This window comes from Lactuca serriola, chromosome 3 (assembly GCF_051521515.1).
Source record: "Lactuca serriola cultivar US96UC23 chromosome 3, Lser_US96UC23_V15, whole genome shotgun sequence".
Lineage (NCBI taxonomy): Eukaryota > Viridiplantae > Streptophyta > Magnoliopsida > Asterales > Asteraceae > Lactuca > Lactuca serriola.
In genome coordinates, this window is record NC_136410.1 from 227,653,710 (window position 1) to 227,676,093 (window position 22,384).

Sequence of the window (22,384 nt, forward strand, 5' to 3'; positions counted from 1 at the left end):
TGCACCCAGAGAATCCAAAAACTTCTGCACTAAAACAGTTCTATGCTTCAACTGATCTAATCTCCGCAGATCACTAACAAGAGTATTGAACCTGTTAAAGGTTTGAGTCAAAGTTTCACCTTTCTTTGCAAAAAAGTGTTCATACCTTCTGTTAAGATCATTTATTTGAGTAGCCTTGACTTCTTCAGTGCCTTCAAAAGATACAGTCAGAGTGTCCATCATCTCTTTTGCTGAGATGCAATTTTGAACCATCCCAAAGATATTGTATGGCAGAGCGTAGCTAATTGCAGTACGAGCACGAACATCTAGACCATTTTTTCTTTTGTCATCTGACGTCCAGTTTTCTCTAGGCGTTTTCTTCATAGCACCATCAGGAACGTTGTTTTTCAGAGGCTGATACATCGGGACGTATGGACCCTTTTCGACGATGTCCAACATGTCTTCATCTACTGACTCTAAAGCATATAGAGCCTTTCTTTTCCACATAGAAAAATTTGTTTCATCAAAAGGAGGAATTTTAGCGGAAGGATGATTTGATGAGTTTGATGAAGAAGAAGATGAAGCCATTTGTTTGATAAAAGAAACCTGCTCTGATACCAATTGAAAAGACTTTAGACCAATCTATTTATCAAACAATGACTATAATAAAGAACAATAAGGTTTCACTAAGAAGAACTTTCACTAAGAATGATAATCTCACAAAGAGATTATCGTTTGCACAAAGCGGCTATTAGGGTTTGTGAAAGGCGTTTTCCTACACAAATCAATACAGAACAATATATAATACTATTCTAGACAATCCCTACAAATCAGGGATATAAAGCAAACTAATATACGCTAACTATGGAAACAAGATAAATACAAGATCTGTTACAATGCACTGAATAAGCTATATACACTGAGCTATTGAAATGCTGACGCTGATCCTGAGATATGCGCTGATCCTGAAAGATTAATTTCAAACATCATCATATTTCAAGGTTTGACCTTACAATTGCTTAAAACTCTAATTTCGGGACGAAATTCCTTCTAAGGAGGGGATGATGTGACAACCCGAAAATTTCTAGCTTACATTCTTCATTTCTTATCAAAGTTAACTCGTTTCTTTGCTATTTTCTAGCACTGTTTGGAGGCAAATAGAGTGTTTAAAGCCTAATATAAGCAGGGTAGGAGTCGTGGGGTAATTATTGTGGGTGTATCGCCTTGCATTTGAGCCAATCACACCAACACAAGGTGTGTGCGGCCACACACCCATCCCAACCGCACACTCTCCCTATATATAGAACACTTAGCCATTTGGAACACTTTCTACACTTCTACAAAGCTAAGACCCGAAATCCACTCAAGTATCATCCAAATCTGCTTGAGGATCTTCATAAAAGGTAGCATCTTTAGCCAAGAACACCAAGAACACCAATAACACTATGTGTATGGCCACACATACACACACTGGCCGCACACACAGGCCACACACGCCTCCTGGCCGCACACCCTGGCCGCATACACACTTATAGTGTGTGTATTGACCATACACTCCCTTGTGTAGCCAAATACCCCTTATATAAAATCACTTATGGTTGTAACACTTCAATGTAAGTGTTTAATAGTCCCTAAGGTGGTCCCAATCCAATAATTAGTTGTTTTAAACACTAATTCTATTCATATGTGTATCATATATGTTAAATAGGATCCGCGTGTGTGTTCAAGTCTTCCCTTGACACTTAGCATCCTATACAATCCGTTCATCCAAACCACCCACTACAAGTGAGTTCATACCCCCTTAAATTAACCTTTTAATGTTTTTAAATGCTTTAATGGGGGGGGAATAGAAGTTGAATACTTATAGTTATTATATCAGTCACATGTGATTAATAGTTACCAAACAAGTTGTTTTCTCACTTTTCAAACTGTGTTACCAAACTTCTTTACTTCAAACTGTTTTACAACCTATTTTACTTGTCAAATACTTTTACTTAAACTCTTTCATACTTATATATTGTCAAATACATGTCTATGTATGTATAGTTACATAAGCAATGTTTAAAAGACTTAGGAAGGCCATCTCACTTTAATTCCTTTTCCTTGTTTGGATGTGGCTTTAGGGCATCGGTTATCCGTCCGAAGGTCGTTTAAATATTTGTTGTATATCATGTATACATACATATTCATAAAAGTTCCTTCAATCAGTTCTATACTTTTAGGTAGCAAGGGTATATAAACATGATCATAAATTACTAGTAACCTACCATAGGGGTAGATTAGGAAGATACTAAACCTATTACTAGAACAATGAAACATACAATGAGTCAGTTCATTCAGGAGTCAATACTTGCTAGATAGAGAGAGAGCACACAATACAGCTAGTACACACCGTACATTACTATACATGCTAGATAGAGAGAGAGAACACACATTACAGCTAGCACACGCAGAACATTACAGTACGTACATGCTAGACTGAGAAAGAATACACAATACAGCTAGCACACGCAGAACATTACAGTACATAAAGGCTAGACTGAGAAAGAACACATATTACATCTAGCACATTCATTACATATACATTCATGCAGTTACGTTAGCCATTAAACGGGGAATGGCACTACCTGCCATGACCGTTTTTGTATCCAAAATCTCCTTAATTGGGGAGTGTATGAGTTTGCGTATAGATCTATACTGGATTGACTATCCTACACCTTGCTGCTCGCTACAGTGGGACTTCCAAGTCTACGGGTGCCAAATGTCATTTCTTACGGCGTCTTACATCGTCGTTTTACTAGAGTCGGTAGCAGGATACAGGTCGATCACATGTTACTTTAAATATCAACTGGTTTAAGGTAGTTAGTACAACAGTAGTCACTTATTACAAATACTACAGTACTATGATTTTTCTCATTACATTCACTTCGTGAATATTCACACGATGCACAGTAATGTAAAAACTATATTTTTGGTTAATGATAGGCAGTATTGGGAAAATACACACTCATACAAGAGACACACATAGATACTAGATGCCTTGGTAAAAGGCTACAATTAGTAGAAAACATAGGGTTTTCTAAGAGAGTTCAAACATTTTACAAAACACCTTACAAAACATCTTACAAATGCTTTCATACAAACACAGACACTAATATACTTATGATCTCACCAGCTTTAAGCTGATACTCGCTTTCAAAATAACTTGTATTCTCAGGTCACCAGTAGACAGGTACAGGTGCCAAGTTTTGAGAAGATGGAGTTCGTTCAAGACTCGTCTTTTATTTTGATATGTATATTTTGGTGTCTATATAACTTGGCAGAACACAATTGTATGAAATTATATTATTAATGCAGTGGAGTTTCTTGTTTACTACTATTCATTGTTGTGATACTGTACATGACATCCTCTGCTCCTGAACATTTCCGCCGTTCATGGTTTTGGGGTGTGACACAACCTGAGCGAGGGAGGCTCGGCAGACAGAGTCCTTCCTATACTGGTTCACCGGGTTGCTCGCAATGATGAGCAAGGGAGGGCAACTATTCAACAAATCATGGAGAATTATGCAAACACCAGAGTCAATATAGTTCGCATCCGACAGTTAGAGTCAGATCATAGGAGAACCATGAATCACAATGAAGCTCTATAGAGAGAGCTAACTACAACTCAAAATGCAGTCAGAAAACTTCAAGCACACCAGGCAATGTATGAAAGTCGTATGCGCGAGATGGAGTGTCGGTTAGCAGAACCAAAGGTCCATCCGAAGCAGTTCCAACCACAAGTACAGGACACCCTACTTGCTCTTTCTTTTGGTTTGTGGGATAACCTTCTTATGTACTCTAAATAGTACTCTTTTCATGTAAACCTTCCTGTCTAGCAAGTACCATTTCTTTAGATGTCTATGCTGTCAAGTTTTCCCTGTAAGGTATATTGTAGACCTACTACAAGGTCAAATTTTCCCAATTCTATGTAACTTCTATACCAACTACTATGACAAACCTTTGTTCCGTTTAAAGATCATCACTATCGATTCATGCTTTGGCTATGTAAACAGTTCATGTCGCAAGCTATTATAGCAACTCACTATACTATACCTGTCAAACTAATCTATCGTAAGTTCGATGTTGTTGAACTTGGAAACATTATTAAAGTCTCACCACTGTCTCATCTTTAACCCTATTGCTAAAAAATGTTGCCTTACAAATCGGACATATGCAATCCTCCGATAACCCCAACTCCTCTATCGCCTAAACCCCTTAAGGAAGGAGATAGTCACCATATGATAACAAGCCTTTACAATTTAAACTCGGGAAATCACAACCACAACGAAGAACAAAGAAAACCTCCCGCGAAACATGCAGTGTAGCAAGACACCCGTCACTGCAACATTTATTAAATTAATATAACCTAAAGAGCTAGTGATTACACTACTCATTCTATATATTAACAATATCATAATCCTTCATCATGACTAATAATAGGAATTCAAGCAAAATATTTCATTTCAAAACTTAAATACACCAAGCTAACCTATGTCGTTCACAACCAAGATTCTGTTTTAACAAATGAAACACTTTTACATTACCTATTTCTACCCTATGTCCAAGGAACATCACGAGGATGTTGACCAAAACAGTAAGAACCATACGGAAGAACACAATTTTTTATATGTATATAAATAGATAAAATGAAACCAGAAATGACCACCATTACTTACGAGCGTATTTCACATCTTGTACTAGAATGATGTCTTCATATGGAAGTAATCAACCTACCAACACAACCCCATTCCTACGATTGGACACCACCATCTTCCAGGCCACAGTTATGGTCCTTATGGTAGCCATTATGGCATAAAAAAATCTAACAACGCAAGCGGAGCTAGATATCGTGTCAAAAATCCTAAACATATTGGCAATCAAAAGCAACCGCAAGTGGCGGTCTGCATGAATGCCCCAAAATGCAACCCTGAGAACATGAAACGAAAACCCTGGAACGAGAGAATCTGACATTCGACTCAAAGAACCGCCAAAAGATAACCGGCAAAGGAAATCCACACTCCCACTGGCCCTACTACCTCAACATATAAAACACCATACCATAGGAACGTTCCACACTGAACAAGTGCAACTACCATCATAATGGAGTCTGTCGGGAGATGGATTGCAAGAGGTGCAATAAGAAAGGACACACCATCAGCCACTGTAGGACTCCAACCCAATACATCACCTCTACTATCAATGATGGGATAAGGCGAATTTTCTATACATGTGGTGAAGCAGGACACTTCAAGCAAAATTGTCCAACAGGGAGGAAGGACGATGGAGCGAGAGAAGTTTAACAAGACAGGAAGAAACAACTGGAGAGCCTGCTAGGATTTAGGTACATTTCCAAATCACCATAATTTAATATTTAATTTTCACAAAAATTACCAGTTAAGACCTTAATGTTACATTGCTAGTATTGCACCAAGTTTTTAGAAGAAAGTGATAGGGATCGAATTGTAGAGTTCATCATTTCTAGTGGGAGTATAGCCAGTTTTTGGTATTGTATGCGGATGACATACTACTCATAGGAAATGACATCCCAACTTTGGAGGAAGTTAAGTGCTGGCTTGGGAAGTCTTTCTCTATGAAGGACCTAGGAGAAGCTGCCAATATTCTAGGGATAATGATCTTGAGAGACCGGAGTAAATGACTAATTGGACTTAGTCAGAGTACCAACTTGGAGAAGGTGCTGAAGAGATTCAGCATGCAGGATTTCAAGAAAGGAGAGTTACCTATCCAATGTAACGCCAGATTGAGTAAAACTCAAAGTCTGAGTACTGAGGCTGAGATAGCAGAAATGAGTCGAGTACCTTATGATTCAGCTATAGGCTCGATCGTGTATGCTATTACTTGTACTCGACCTGATGTAACTTTTGCATTGAGCATGGTTTGCAGATATCAGGGGAACATTGGCAAGGCTCACTGGACTGCGGTAAAGTATATGCGGAGGACTAAAGGCTGGGTAGTTACCCTCGGTGGGAGTGATGACTTGAGAGTTGTAGGGTATAGTGATGCTAGCTTTCAGACAAATAAGGATAATTTTCGCTCTCAGTCAGGCTGGGTCTTTACCTAAAACGGAGGAGCAATTACTTGGAAGAGTTCCAAGTAGGAGACAGTGGCTGATTCCACTTGTGAATCAGAGTACATAGAAGCAAGCAAGGCAGAAAAGTTTGCAATATGGCTAAAGAACTTCATTGGAGACCGTGGAGTAGTACCAGCTATAAAGGAGCCTATGGAAATTTTTTGTGATAGTGAAAGTGTAGTTGCCTTAGCCAAGGAACTAAGGGATCACGGGATATCCAGACACATCCATAGAAAATATCATTTCATCAGACATCGCATAGAAGATGGACTCCTCGTGGCGATGAGGGTATCATCAGATGAGTACCCAGCAGATCCCCTCACGAAGGGACATAGTCAGGTTAAGCATCTCGAGCATGCTCGGAGCATAGGGCTGAAGGATGATATTAGTTTTAGTAGTTAGATAATTTAGAAATTTTTAAAGTGTATTTGACATTTGATGATGAATAAAAGTTGTGTTTAGTTATGAGTAAAGTGTTGCTATCTTTTGTCAATCGTTTACTATTATTTCATTTTGCATGTTTGACTTCCAGAATATTATGTTATGTTTTACATATTATTCAAAATTTCCACAGTCGGTAATATGTCAGAAGTAGATATCAATCAAGAATGTCATGAGGTTGGCTGTAGATGTCAAGTTGTACGACATGGAAAAGTGTTGCTACAACACTTCATGAGTACTCATAAGTTCTGAGTATTGGAATCAACCCACGCTCATTGGTATCACTTCATGGAATTTATCTTGAGTGATCATGAGACGGTAATATGATATAAGTCTTCAAACCTAGAGATATGATTTGTTGCCTATGAGTTGGTTATGCATTGATTGTACGAAAACGCGTTTGTAACTCGATGCTATAAAACGTGCTTTTTTGTATGATTCAACAAGTAGTAGAATAAGCATATGAGTCGAAGTTTATTTGTTCCTTCTTGGATTAGAAGCGATATTGGGGCCCCTTGATGATTTTTTTTGACCTATGTACCGGGCCCGGTCAGAACTAAATTGATGTGATCGATTAAGTTCTTTGTCAAACAAATCGGAAATCGGGAAACAAACTGCTGGACAATAAGTAAGACATTGTTCCATGTATTTGCCCGACTGATATCTAGAATAGAGAATTATATGATCACTTATCTTAAATGGCGTATCATCATCTTCTCAGTTCCGAGAGACCTTGAAAGAGCTACAATTGCTGATCGGTTCCTCAAGTCATACTTTCAGTTATAGTTATTAGACATATCCAAGTGGGGGACTGTTGGATAAGGTGTCTAAGTCCATAACTATTTCAAGTATGTACTTGACCCGGTTTGGCATGGTCCATTTGGTTTTCATGGCATCATGCACTTGCATAAACTAAAATGAGAGAAATAACACTTATGGTTTATTAATATATTATAAGTTCTAATATATTAAGAATATTATTTAATTAGTTTTGATCAAGAATTAATCTAGAATTAATTAAGTGATCAAAAGATGACTAATTAAATATATGGGTTGATTTTGTAAATCATCCATAACTTGTATAGTGGGCTAAAAGTCTCCATAGATTATCAAGTCGGGTTAATACCCATAGGATGCTCCATGGAGGTTTAAACCCATGGTTCATGGAAATGAAGAGCCATGTTACATTAGGGTTTACATGGTGTAACCCTAATGCAACATACTATATAAAGAACATGTTATCTCCCAAAATCGGCTACAGTAAGAATAAGAAGAGGGCTTGGCCGATTTCTAGAGTGTTAGAAATTCTCTCAAGATTACTCCAAAAGCATTTGGTGTTGTGTGAAGCATTTAAGGCATCACACTTGGGGTGCTAGGCTCTAAAGGTTTTCAAGGAATCAAATCATCAACAAGGTATGTTATTCTAGCAATCTTTTAAGTAAAAAGTTCCCCATCTATGCTAGATAGGATTATGAACCTTGGAAATCATATTTTGCATGAGTTTTAGACAAACATAGATCCAAGGTTTATTAGGGTTGCATTTACACTTAGGATTGTTAGAAGGCTCAAAACCCATCAGACATTTTCTTGGGATATTCGCATAATTTAATTGCTTATCAAGTGTTGAACAAAAGAACACGAAAAGTGGAAGAAACATTTAATCTTACATTTGATGATTATTATGTTAAACAAGCTGAAAAGAGTTTTGAAAATCATCCTATTCTGAATGAATCAAATGACGAATATGATATTTCACAATCAATGGATGTTGATTATGATTTAATTTTTGGCGTTGCAGATCATGCTGCTAATGATGAAATTAATGCAAATGATAATCATATCCCTGAATTAGCGAAGCATATTGATGACTCAACATCAAATTTTACAGATGTAGACGAAAGTATGCAAAATAATCCAATAGAGGGGGAGCACTTGGATTCGAATACTCTAGCTGAGGGGGAGCATTCTTTCAAGGGGGAGAATAGGAGAATGAATGAAGATGTTGAAGGGGAGCATCATGTTGAGAGGGAGCATCCAAGTGAAGAGAATCATGAATGGGAGAAAAATGATCCAATAGAATTGAATTTTGATCTTAGTGAAAATATTAATGATATTAATGATGAATATTCTACTGCAGAATCAGAAAATGATGAATAATACGAAGGTGTTTTAACAAGAGCTCAAATTCGTGCGAAAAATGGACAAAAGATCATCCGAAAGAACAAGTCATGGAGAATCCACATGAAGGTGTTTTAACAAGAGCTCAAATTCGTGCGAAAAATGAGGTAGTGAATATTAATAAATAATTTTCATGTTTAATGTTTTCATCTCCAAAATTGAGCCAAAGACAGTTAAGATGGCAAAGGAACACTCAGATTGGGTTGTTGCAATGCTATCTAAATTGGTTGAGTTTGAACGAAACAAAGTTTGGAGGTTAATCCCAAAACCAAAAGATGTTTCTATTGTCGGAGTAAAATGGATTTTCAAAAATAAAACCGACAAGGATGGAAATATTGTTCAAAATAAAGCCAGGCTTGTTGTAAAAGGTTATGCACAACAAGAAGGTATATACTATGAAGAAACCTTCGCCCCTGTCTCAAGACTCGAGGCAGTTCGTATATTTTTGGCTTATACAACTCACAAAGATTTTGATGTCTATCAAATGGATGTGAAGTGTGCGTTTTTGAATGGAGAACTTGAAGAGACTATATATGTGGAACAACCCCCAGGTTTTATTAACGAAGAGCATCCTGATTATTGTTATATATTAGACAAGGCAGTTTATGGGTTAAAGCAAGCACCACGAGCTTGGTATGCAACTCTTACTTCTTTCTTGAAACAATCAAAATTTAAACAATGATCTGTTGACCCCACGTTATTTCGAAAGAAAGTTGGTATTAATCTAATGCTTGTTTAAATTTATGTTGATGATATTAATTTTGGTTCTACTGACCCTGCTTTTTCTAGTGAATTCGAAATTTGATGAAACCTAAGTTTGAGATGAGCATGATGGGAAAAATAATTTTCTTGGTTTGAATATTCGTCAAATCAGAGAAGGAATTTTTATCAATCAAGAAAAACATACAAAGAATCTGCTCGAGAAGGTTGGATTGACGAATAGCAGGAAGTTACGAGTCCCAACGGCAACTGGCATAAAGCCGACCCCTTCGTTAGATAAACCTACAGTTCACCTGACTCTTTACAGAAGCATGATAGGTTCTTGACTTTATCTCACAGCAAGTAGACCTGATATCATGTTTTCGGTGTGTAATTGTGCTAGGTACCAGTCAAATCCACGAGAACCACATCTCACTGCTATAAAGAACATTTTTCGTTATCTCAAAGGCTCAATTTTGTTAGGATTGCGGTATCCTTCGAAAACTGGATTCTTCATACAAGCTTATTCAGATGCAGACTCGGGTGGTTGCAATTAAGATAGAAAAAGCACGAGTGGTGGATGTCAATTGCTTGATGGAAAATTGGTGATCTGGCAATCGAAGAAGCAAACATGTGTTTCAATTTCAACAACTGAAGCAGAATATGTTGTTGCTGCTGCTTCTACATCACAAATAATATGGATTCAAAGTCAATTGCGTGATTATGCAATCAATATGAAGAAAACTCCATTATATTGTGATTCTCAAAGTGCAATACGCATTTGTCATAATCTTGTGCAGCATTCGAAGACTAAACACATTGCTCTTCGTTATCATTTCATCAAAGATCATGTGGGGGATGGAAATATAGAAGTTCATTTTGTGAAAATAACCGAACAATTGGTTGATATTTTCACAAAGCCTTTGGATGAAAAATCATTCTTGCGAAGATTAGGAGAACTTGGAAAGATCAATAGAAACTCCGTTCAAGGAGATAAGGAATAATGTTTGAAAAGGGACAATTCAGAGGTGCTAAATAAAAATCCATAGAAATGTCACCCAACGTTCAGCGGTTACTGTTCATAGCCAACACTTTGACCGCCTTCAAATTCGACAATTTGCAACATTTCATGGGATAATAAAATTTCCTGTGTTTGTCAACATTTTCGTATGTGTGTAAAAAATCATTCGTTTGTTTATAACTAATCCTTTTTTCGTTAGATTGTGTCATAGCTTTATTTTTTTTAAAAGCAAAAATACCAAAAATATTTTCGTTTGTTCTGTCTTTCAATTTTTGAAAAATCAAAAACACCAAAAAGATTTTATCTTTTGTTTTGTCTTTTATTTTTGAAAACTCAAAATCAACAAAAATATTTTGTTTCTCATTTTATTTTTCAGAAATTTGTTTCATATGTCAAGGATGATTTTGTAACATCCAGAATTCCAGGTATCATATTTTAATTATTTATTTTGAGTTAAGAAGAGGGAGTCGACGAGTTGACGCCTAGACTCATCGAGTAGGATTGCGATTTGCTGTCTGGATTAATGAATGGATTCGACGAGTCAGTCAGTCGACTCGACGAGCCTGCGCTGAGGACACAAACCCTAAATCTTTGGGCTTGTGCCCTATTTAAGGGATCTTACGGCCTTCATTGGTGGCCACCTTCACCCTAGAGAGAACCAGAGGACCAGAGAGCATAATGAGTGATAGAAAAAGCCATTTGCATCATTTCTAGTGTGATTTTTCAAGAAAGAAGGAAGGAGGGCAAGCTAGGAGGATTAAGGAGCTCAGATTTGCTACCATTTGATTAGAAGAGGCTACTAGAGGTATGGATCTTTGCTCAATCTCGTGTTTATGTTGATCTACTTAAATCTAGGGTTTTCTTATTCCTTCTTTAGCTTGGATTCGAAGAATTTGAGGTCCCAAGGTGGAATACTTCTTAGATCTGGACCTTGACAGGTCCAGAGAGTCCCAACCATCTTGCTTTATGCTGTTCCATTGTTGATCAAAACCTAGGTTGCCATTTTAGAAGCTATTTCACCAAAAGAAGGCCTATGAGTGTTGCACGAGTGTAAATAATTGGAGCTTTACATGATTATTGAGTATTGTAAGGTCATATCTATAGGTTAGAGAAATAGATCTGACCTCAAGAGATTATCTGAGTGTTGCCATGGAGGAAACTCGCCGAGTCCATAAGAGAATTCGACGAGTCGAGTCGGGTTGCCCCTCAATTCGTGACCAGTGGTAACCCGTCGAGTGGAAGGTTCACTCAACGAGTTGAGTGAGGCCTTAGGAGGATTTAGAGGACACGCTTGGACTCGCTGAGTCACCCATGTGCACTCAATGAGCCTAGTCAAAGTTTGATGGTTAACTAGAGTTGACTTCGGTTGATCTTGGGGTTTTGGTCAAGCTGGTTCATGAGAGGTCAGGGAGGGGTAGAATGGTCTTCCACCCATTATTAGAGATGAGAACATGAGAGGATTTTGATTAAAGATGTTATCCTATTGATAGGAGGAGGCTAGGTCAGGACATCGAGCACGAGAGTTTATCCGACTTCAGACGAGGTGAGTCTTCTCACTATAGATTACCTAGAGTGGTAGCTATGTCCAGACTGGAGGGTCTTATGTGTTATGTTTATGTTTGAGGTTATGTGCATTGTGTTATATGTATGTTATGTGGACCGGACCAGAGGGTCAAACGACTCATGAGGCCAGAGGGTCCTCAATCAGACCGGACCAGAAGGTCCAACGAGCTATGACCGGACCAGAGGGTCCAACGCGCTACGGGACTGAAGGGTCCCGCTGAGACACATTGACCGGAGGGTCGTACTGTGATATATCCTTGAGTGACGTATGTGTTGTATGTGGTATTTTAGGGAACTCACTAAGCATTTATTCTTACCGTGTTGCGTGATATGTGTTTCAGTTACCAGTGAAGATCGCGGGAAGGCGCCAACATGATCTGTACACACTGATGAAGATTTATGTATTTGGGATTCTAGGATTTGTTTATTGAGATGATATTTGATGCACGGATTTTGATATTATATTATGAATTATACTATGTTTTAAAATGAAAAATTGTTTTGAAATTCACGTTGTTACAAGTTGGTATCAGAGCCTTGGTTTGAGGGATTCGGATGCACCTTCGGGCGTATCTGCACTCAAACTGGGGATTTGAGAAAAAATTTCATAATTAAACAATTTTTCTAAAAGAATAAAAGATTTTGAGACGAGCGGAACAAAGCAGTGTGTAGGATCAACCAGCGCCCGAACGGTGATTTCCCAAAATACCCTTACGTTATGTGTTATGAGATATTATGTTATGCTATGCATGCTAGAGTAGCTTGCTATTCATATTTAGGACTAGAGTGGCCTGATTTGTGACGCCTTAGCCTAGGAGATTACTACTACTATGAGATGCTTTGAGAGTGAGTAGGTAGCAGCGAGGAGCTTATGAGAGGTCTACCGGGGAGTAGCCTATGTATAGCGAGAATAGAGTACTTGTGATATGGGATCCTAGGAGGAGGACTTGGGGTGAATATTGATGCGGTGTGGACGGTAGTATAACGCCCGTACTACTCAAGACAACGGATCAAGTAAGAATCCTTAGGGTACTAAGGTGCAAGTAGGGTTGAGTTATCGAGTGTGAGTATACTCGAGCGAGTCTCTGATATTTTTATGTTGTATTTCAGAGACATCATGGTTGGGACATGCCACAGACCAGAGACCAGTGGCATGAGTGATGAGGAGCTTCATCAGATGATCCACGATGAGGTGGCTGCGGCTATCCGCTTAGAGATACCGGAGATGTTTGGGTCTATCAAGACCACCTTGGTTGAGATGTTTGACGAGAGATACGCAGTAGTTACTGAGGTTGCGACTGCTGTAGCTACTGCAGCTTTTGCTGCTGCTAGACCTCAGGGGGGAGTGACTCGTTGCTGTCCTGAGAGTTCAGCAACACGAAGCCACCGGAGTTTGATGGGACGCAAGATCCGATTGTTGCGATGAGATGGATTTCTGATATCGATGGATGCTTCTACACCTGTTCGTGTCCGGAGCATCTGAGGGTTCAATTTGCACTGAATCAGCTTCGCTTGGGAGCGAAGGACTGGTGGAATTTTGTGACGGCGGATTTCATTACTGCGAATATTTCGGCAGTGACGAGGGAGAGGTTCACCACCATGTTCAGGGATGAGTATGTTCCCCCAGTGGAGAGGGAACGGTTGGCACAGGAGTTCTTTTCCCTCAAGCAGTGGACAGAGTCCATGATGGAGATCACACGAAAGTTTCACGAGAGGGCGTTGTTTTTCCCTAAGCACGTGTCGTTTGAGCAGGAACGCATGAGCCGATACTTGAGCATACTAAGGAGGGACATTCATCAGTTTGTGGAAAACTCGACATCCTGGACATTTACTGAGCTCCAGGAAAATGACCGGAAGAGGGAGATTGAGCTGGAGACTCGGGTCAGGGAGGAGGCTGAGTCTTAGTGGAGGGACAGGCGACAGACGCAGGATAAGCCGACAGTCAAGAGGGCAACGCCCGCTGATTCGAGATCTGGAGGTCCAAAGGGCCACACTTGTGGGAAGTGAAGCAAGAGTCATGAGGGGGTGTGTAGAGTTGGGGTGTGTTACAAGTGTAGGAAGGAGGGGCATTTTGTGAGGGATTTCCCCAAGGGATTCTCAGTTTGATTTCATTGAAACCAGACCGGGCATAGGAAGGTCGAGTGCCCACAACTACTATAAGGATCGGCACATGGATTTGCACCTGCTGCCAGAGCTACCGAGACCCGTCTAGTGAAGGCCGAGGCACCGAAGGCTCGCAGGAGAGCCTTCCAGTTGACAGCTGAGGAGGTCCGCGCAGTGCCCGATGTTGTGGCTGGTATGTATTCTTTCATTATTTATTCTGAGTTTAAGATATTATTCTTATATTATGATATATGTAGGTACTTTTCTTGTGAGTTTTGTACCTGCTTTGGTGTTATTTGACTCGGCTGCGAGTCGATCTTTCGTGTCTTTAGCTTTTATTCAGCACATCGGTATCCGTCGAGAGGCGTTGAGTCGACCTCTTCGAGTTTCCATAGCTAATGAGCGAGCGGTATATGCTACTGAGGTGATTCGAGGATGTGTACTCGAGATCTTCGGTGTTGAGTTCCCGATAGATCTAGTCCTTATTGCGATGGGGGATGTCTGTGTCATCATGGGAATGAACTAGTTGATCAAATTCGGAGCGGTTATCGACTGCGAGTGACAGCTGGTGACCATACGAGACCATAGTGGGGGAGTACTTACGGTGTATGGCGAGGGTACCAATTCTGGGACAGTGTTTTGTTCAACTGCTAGAGCGAAACAGAGCCTACGACAGGGTTGTAGTAGGTTTGTGGCCTATGTGATGGATACACGAGTAGCCGCAGAGAGGCCGAGTTCAATTAGTGATGTACCGATTGTGCGAGAGTTCCCATACATTTTCCCTGAGGAGTTGCCGATTGTGCCTCCCGATAGGTAGGTGGAGTTTCGCATTAATTTGGTTCCGGGAGCGGCACCCATTGCCAAGGCGCCCTATCGCCTTGCACCGCTTGAGATGTAGGAGTTACCCTCGTAGCTTCATAAGCTGTTGGGGAAGGGGTTTATTCGACCGAGTAGCTCGCCGTGGGGAGCGTCGATCCTTGTTGTCAAGAAAAAGGATGGTTCACACCGGATGTGCATTGATTATTGGGAGTTGAACAAGTTGACGGTCAAGAACCGTTACCCCTTACCGAGGATCCACGATCTGTTCGATTAGTTGCAGGGAGCGTCCGGGTTCTCCAAGATTCACTTGAGGTCTGGATATCATCAGATGAGAGTGCACAATGAGGATATCTAGAAGACGACGTTTAGGACTCATTATGGGCATTACGAGTTCACGGTGATGCCTTTTGGGCTCACCAATGCACCGGCAGCATTCATGGATCTCATGAATAGGGTATGCAGTCCGATGTTAGATCGATCGGTGATCGTGTTCATCGACGGTATACTTGTGTATTGAAGATCCAGAGAGCATCATGAAGAGCATTTGAGAGAGATTCTCGGAGTTTTGAGATCGGAGACGCTTTACGCCAAATTCTCCAAGTGTGATTTCTGGTTACGAGAGGTCCAGTTCTTAGGGCATCTCGTCAACCGGAATGGGATATTGGTCGATCCGGCCAAGATTAAGGCTGTGATGAGTTGGGAGGTGTCGAGATCCCCAATAGAGATCAGGAGTTTTCTGGGGTTGGCCAGCTATTATCGGAGATTTATCAGCGATTTCTCCAAGATTGTCATTCCTCTCACCAGGTTGACCCGGAAGGGCGTGACTTTTAGTTGGGGTCCAGAGCAGCAGGCCTCATTTGAGACACGTCCCCAGAGATTATATGAAGCCCCAGTGTTAGCCCTTCTAGAAGGGATGGAGGATTTTGTGGTTTATTGTGACGCATCGATATCGGGTTTGGGTACGGTGCTTATGCAGAGAGGGCACGTGATAGCATATGCATCGAGGCAGCCGAAGCCTCATGAGACGAGGTATCCCAACCACAATTTGCAGTTTGGGGAAGTGGTATTCGCCCTTAAGATATGGCGTCATTATTTGTATGGGGTTCAGTGTACCATATACACGGACCACAAGAGTTTGAAGTACTTGATGGATCAGCCCAACCTGAACATGCGCCAGAGGAGATGGTTGGATGTGGTAAAGTATTATTACTGCAAGATCCTGTACCACTTGGGCAAGGCTAACGTTGTAGCCGATGCCCTAAGCTGCAGGGTGGAGAGTGACACAATACGATACATTTGTATGAGGATGACGGTGATGATTCCGGTGTTGGATACCATACGAGAGGCCCAGGCAGAGGCTGTGAGACTGGAGAACCACAAGAGAGGGCGGTTGATTGGGCAAGTATTTGAGTTCGTTGCCGATAGCCGAGGGCTTCTTTCAGGGTCGGATTTGGGTGTCGTTTGCAGGCGGGGCAAGTACCATAATGATGGAGGAGGCGCACAGTTCGAGGTTCTCGATCAATCCCGGGGCCACTGAGATGTATTTGGACCTGAAGAGAGAGTACTGGTGGCCTTGTATGAAGAGGGATGTTGCGTGGTTTGTTGAGAGGTGCTTGACCTGTCGTAGGGTTAAGGCCGAGCACCAGCGTCTGCATGGCAAGTTGAAGCCACTTGAGGTTCCCCAGTGGAAGTGGGAACAAATTTCTAAGGATTTCATCACCAAATTGTCGAGGACCGCGAGGGGTGTCGATGCAATTTGGGTGATCATTGACCGGTTGACAAAGAGCACTCACTTCCTTGCTATCAGTGAGAGCTCTTCCGCGGAGAGGCTGACGGAGATATACGTGAGGTAGGTGGTGTCGCGGCATGGGGTGCTAATCACGATTGTGTCAGATCGAGACGTACGTTTCACTTCCACGTTCTGGAAGAAGTTCCATGAGGAGTTGGGTACGAGGTTGAACTTCAGTACCGCTTACCACCCACAGACGGACGGACAGAGTGAGCGGACGATTCAGACGCTCGAGGACATGCTTCGAGCATATGTATTGGACTTTGGAGGAAGTTGGGACACATACCTACCGTTGGCTGAGTTTTCCTATAACAACAGCCACCATTCGAGCATTAGTATGCCTCCCTTTGAGCTTTTATATAGGAGGAGGTTTTGGACTCCCATCTGTTGGGGAGAGGTAGGGAAGCGAGTGATGGGTAGCACTGAGATAGTTTTTCTGATGACTGAGCAGATACAGCAGGTCAGGCAAAGGTTGCTGACAGCACAGAGTCACCAGAAGAGTTATACGGATAGGCGACGATCTGAGCTTGAGTTTCAGGTTGGAGACTTCATACTCCTGAAGGTATCTCGTTAGAATGGAGTGATCCGATTCAAGAAGAGGGGCAAGCTGGGGCCCCGGTACATTGGTCCTTCCAGGTTGACCGTGAGGGTGGCAGGGTAGTGTATCGTTTAGATCTGCCTGCGGAGTTGAGCCAGATACATGATACCTTCCATGTGTCTCAGTTGAGGAAGTGTATAGCTGACGAGATGACGGTGGTGCCACTAGAGGATATACAGGTGGATGTGAGCCTGAATTATGTTGAAATATCGGGTTGTCACAATACACCCTTGCTACCCAAGAGTGTCGGAACTGAATTAACTGATGGATCATTTATGACTATATATGTACACATGATATATAACTAATATTTAAACGACCTTCAGAAGAGTACCCGATATCCCACCAGACCACATCCAAATTGAGGAAAAGGAAACAGGGTGGATAGCCTTCTTAAGTCTTTTAAACATTTCTTATATAACTATACATGTAGAGGCATGCAATTTATAATATAAAAGCATAAAAGAAGTTTTGTAAAACCTTTGAATAGTTTAATAAATAAGAATTTATGACTTGATGTCAGTTTATAAATCGGTTCGAAAGACCGTTTGACAAGACAATTTAAGTGTGAGAAAACCTTTGTTTCAAGCACAACTATAATAGATTCAAAAAGGAAACTTACAGTTTGTAAGACCGTTTCTAAAAGTGTTTTAACATGTAAAAACGTTTGTGAAAACTATTTGAACTACCTATGAAAATGTTTGTTTCTTCTTGTGTATGAATGTATCTCCTTGAAATAGTATTTCTAGTATGTAAAAGTTCGTGATGTTCTCATAAAACTATACCTATTATAGTTTTCTAAAAGTGTGTCTCTTTTGTATAGTAATCCCTAGTGAAACACTCACTTGTTATGAAAAGTATAATTTTTGTAGTGCCTAAGATGGACACATATACATACAAAATAAGCAGAGTGTTTGATTTATACATTTTGCATATGAAAGTTTCCTTATAATAGTTATAAATCACATATGATTCCATTGATAAAAAGTGTATAATGAAACTTTGTAGAACACACGATAATAATCGAGTGTTTTACTTGTATTCCCCCCTTAAAGCATATAAAAGTATTTATAAAACATTTAAAAGTGCGGATTGTAGGGGTATGAACTCACCTGATTGATTGAAGAAAGCCAGACGAAAACCGAGCAGAACTTCTACTCGAGAAAGCGGATCTCTCGGGATTCTCGGGAATCTCGGGAGTCTCGGGAGCGTAAAACTTCCTTCCCAACTTGGATATGAAAACCGGGCCTTTGGGATGACTCTGAGGGTTGAAACGCAGTGCTTCGGTGCGAGAAAGGAAGGAAATGAGCAAAATTGGCCGGCACACTCGCATCCCTTTTATAGAGGCTGGAGGACCTCAGTACGCTGGGCGTACGAGAGTATGCGGGGCGTACGAATGCGTCATGCATGAGCGCATCCTCCGTCAAAGCATCGGAGCAAGGTGGATGGATAAGACCGAGCATCCGAGTACGCTGGGCGTAAGAGGGTACGCTGGGCGTAACTTGGATTGGTCCGATGACTCCTTCTTCGGATAATATCGGATTTTAATTAAATTTATATTTTAATTAATTAGTAAACTTCAAAATTTCATATCTTCCTCATATGAACTCCGTTTTCGACGTTCTTTATATCCACACGTAGGTGAGACTACGATCTACAACTTTCGTTTAGACTCCGTCAGCTAATATTGACTTTATTTTTAATATTATACTTTTAATAGGTTGGGACAGGAAAAGTCCGTTAAAGTTCCATAACTTCTTCATCCGACGTCCGTTTTCGTCAGACTTTTTACCGTTGCGCTAGTATGGTTGAGCCCTTCGATTCTCATTTAGTTTGTGTCGGCTAAAAGTCTCTCGATCTCTATTTCGAGTTTTTAGCTGTCTACTGTTATATCCGTAACTTAGAAAAATCACAACTTCCTCATACGAAGTTAGATTTGGACGTTCTTTTTATGTATGTTTACGGTTTAATGATATCTAAAACTTTTATTTATATACCCAAGGCTAAAAACTATTGTATTGAAAGTTCGCATTTTACGTCTATCAGTATTGCCGGTTTTTGCTGAGAATCTTCGGTTGGTCATAACTTCTTCGTTATAACTCGGATTTTAGGGTTCTTTATATGTATGAAAACCTTGATACGATTCCTACTACTTCATTTAAGCCAAATAAGATTTTAGGAAAGTTAAATTTTGACCTAAATTTGACTTGCGTTCCATCATATTGCGTCGAAATATCGGGTTGTCACATCATCCCCCCGTTAGAGGGAATTTCGTCCCGAAATTTGAGTTTAAACAAACTTGATAATCATGCTACCGTTAGAAGTTTTATTTGCTTATCGTGTTCTTAAGTGAACTCGGTTCCTCGCTTGGCATTCCAGCGAACCTTTCACTATCGGGACACGACTCTACTTCTTTCGTTTGACTTCACTGGCATGATAACTCTTCTTGGTCGAACATATGTTGAATGTTTTTATGGACTGTGAGAATAGTACATCTTGTACCCTACAAGTAGTGTCTCCAGATCTTCAAAGCAATTACCGCTGCCCCTGACTAAAGATCATGTGTTGTATAGTTAACTTCCTACGTCTTAAGCTGTCTTGAGGTATAGGCAGTGACCTTTCCTCTAGTATAAGAACAAAACCAATTCATACTGATTATGAAGTCAGAACCTTGTGGTTGATTAGATGTCATGAAGATCTAAAAGAAAGTATGATTACTCCCGAATTAAGGAAAAAGAATAGGTACTTTTGTTCTATCTGTCTTTCTTGTCCCAATCGATAGAAAGGGCATGTGTTGGGCTTCTAAGTTTTTTTCGCATGGCAGCACGATCACTCGTAGTCTTGGGCAGTCTCCGTCCTGAAGTTCATAGTAGAACCCATACCAGGTTTATCAATCAAAGTCTCGGGTATATGAGTCGTGTATAAATAAGATTGAAACCGTGGGTCTTTGGATTGAACTTGACGTACTGCACGAGTGGTACTTCGGGGCGGTTTGCTGAGTTTTTCTTCAGAAACGATAAGAAATATCAGGTGCTCTATGCATGAGTACTTTGGTGTTCTGGAATGACGGCTTCACTAGAAAGACGATTTCTAAGGAAGAGATGTACGTATGAAGTTGTTTTTGTGAGGATAAAATTGAATCAAGTCGTATGATAATTTCGGAATCATAAGGAAACTTAAAGACATTAGGTTTGAACATAAGACGTTTACAGACAAAACACAACCGTGCAACCATCAACAGAATTACAGTGCTTTAGACTACTACAAGACTATTGATGCGAATAGGGTATACTAAAAAAGGCAAGTATACGCAGCACGAGCATCCCTATACCGACAGGATCCCGCAAAAGATAAGACTCTGGTTGCACTAGTTTTGGATGGTTTATAAGTTTGTTACAACGAAACGCCTAAATTACATTAACGTGGTTTCGTAGTAGGTTCTCCTACAACTGTGATCCTGAGAATCCTACCATCTACGCCAAAGTTCTTTGTTATAGGGCAATCCTTCTTGAGGTGTCCTATCTCCCCGTATTGGTGGCATGATTGGCTATTACTAGCCTTGGTGGCAGGAGTGAGGTGTTTAGCCAGTGTTATGTGGACACGAGTGCCTTCCTCATTACACCACCTTGGAAATTTCTTCCTAAAGCGTTCTGCAGGAGTTGCCACTTGTTGCTGTGGCATGGCAAGTCTTTTGGATCTCTTGCGCTCCTTTAGGGCTTGACGATATTGTCTCTTCCTTTCGGTCTTACGGCTTCGCAAGTTTATGACTGTTACCATTTGTTGGTTTCCCGGTTTGGTACTACCATCGGACTCTCGAATCCTTTGTCAGTCTTGCTTGTGTGGCCTGAGTTGATGTGTGTAAGGAAAGTTGTCACCGCAGCTGCTACTGCATCTTGAAATGTAGCGGCGTCGATATGTAGGATAGGGGTTTCGTTGCTCGGCTGATTGTTTCCGAATGACGACATGATTCTGTAACATAAAAATAAAGATTTTGTGAGCGATTCTGGTTGACTCCAGATGTACTTCGATTGTTCAAGTAAAGAGTAAGACTATGTTCTCGAAAGTTTGACCTACATCCCTATGATGCAGTCCTAGTACGGATTGGAAGTATGTTTATGAAGGGTTTACCTACATCCATATGATGCAGTCCTAGTAATGAGTGGAAGTAAGTTTGTAGAATGGTCTCAAGACGCTTGTCGTTTAAGCCGAGGTATCGTTGGTTGGTGAATAACATGATCCAACCACTAAAAGAGACTTGGAAATGTTTCCGGAGCTAAATTACTATAGTCTAGTGACTTGACTAAAGCATGTTTCAGATAGACTCCAATGAGAGTATGATGAGAGTATTTGAACAAGGAGTGACACGGGAGTTAGCCGACTGTCAATATCTTTTATATTCATGACAGGAAAGTTAGGGAAAATGACCTTGTAAAAGGTCTTACATCATATCCAGAGAAGATAGTTCTTGACATCACAAAGACCTAACCAAATGTACTTACAGTACAAGATAGTTTCATAGAAAATGCCACATCGGGTATAGACGGAAATTGATTCCTTTTTACAAGGGAAATAAAGTAAAGTACCTACCACTGGCAACGACCATCCCTCTGGTGAACTCTCAGTTCAGCCAGTTGATGTTCCATATCAAGCAGGTATCTTTCGTACACCCTCTGGCGTATGCGGAGTTCTATGACTTCGGCCCGTGATTTAGTCAGTGCTTGAAGCAGAGCTTTAGGGTCTCTTTCAGATCTCTCACGAGCATCTTCTAGACGAAAGGTGCGGAGGGTATGCATTCTCACATCGGTATTAACCTCTTCGATACGTTGGAGAGCCGTCCTGCCCTGAATTTCGTTTCGGGCAACTCTACGGATTAGGATTGGTAGACTCTGTCTGCTGAGCTCCCTTCGTTTACATTGTAGAAGCTTCGGTCCCCATTAAACGACATAGGTTGATCTTGCTCTTCGCTCCCTGTTTCCACGCATTCTACCCAAGAGCGTTGGGCTATGAAAAGCCGTACGAGGGTTAGGAATTGGAACGGGAGTTGCCTGGGGTAGGTTCTCAACC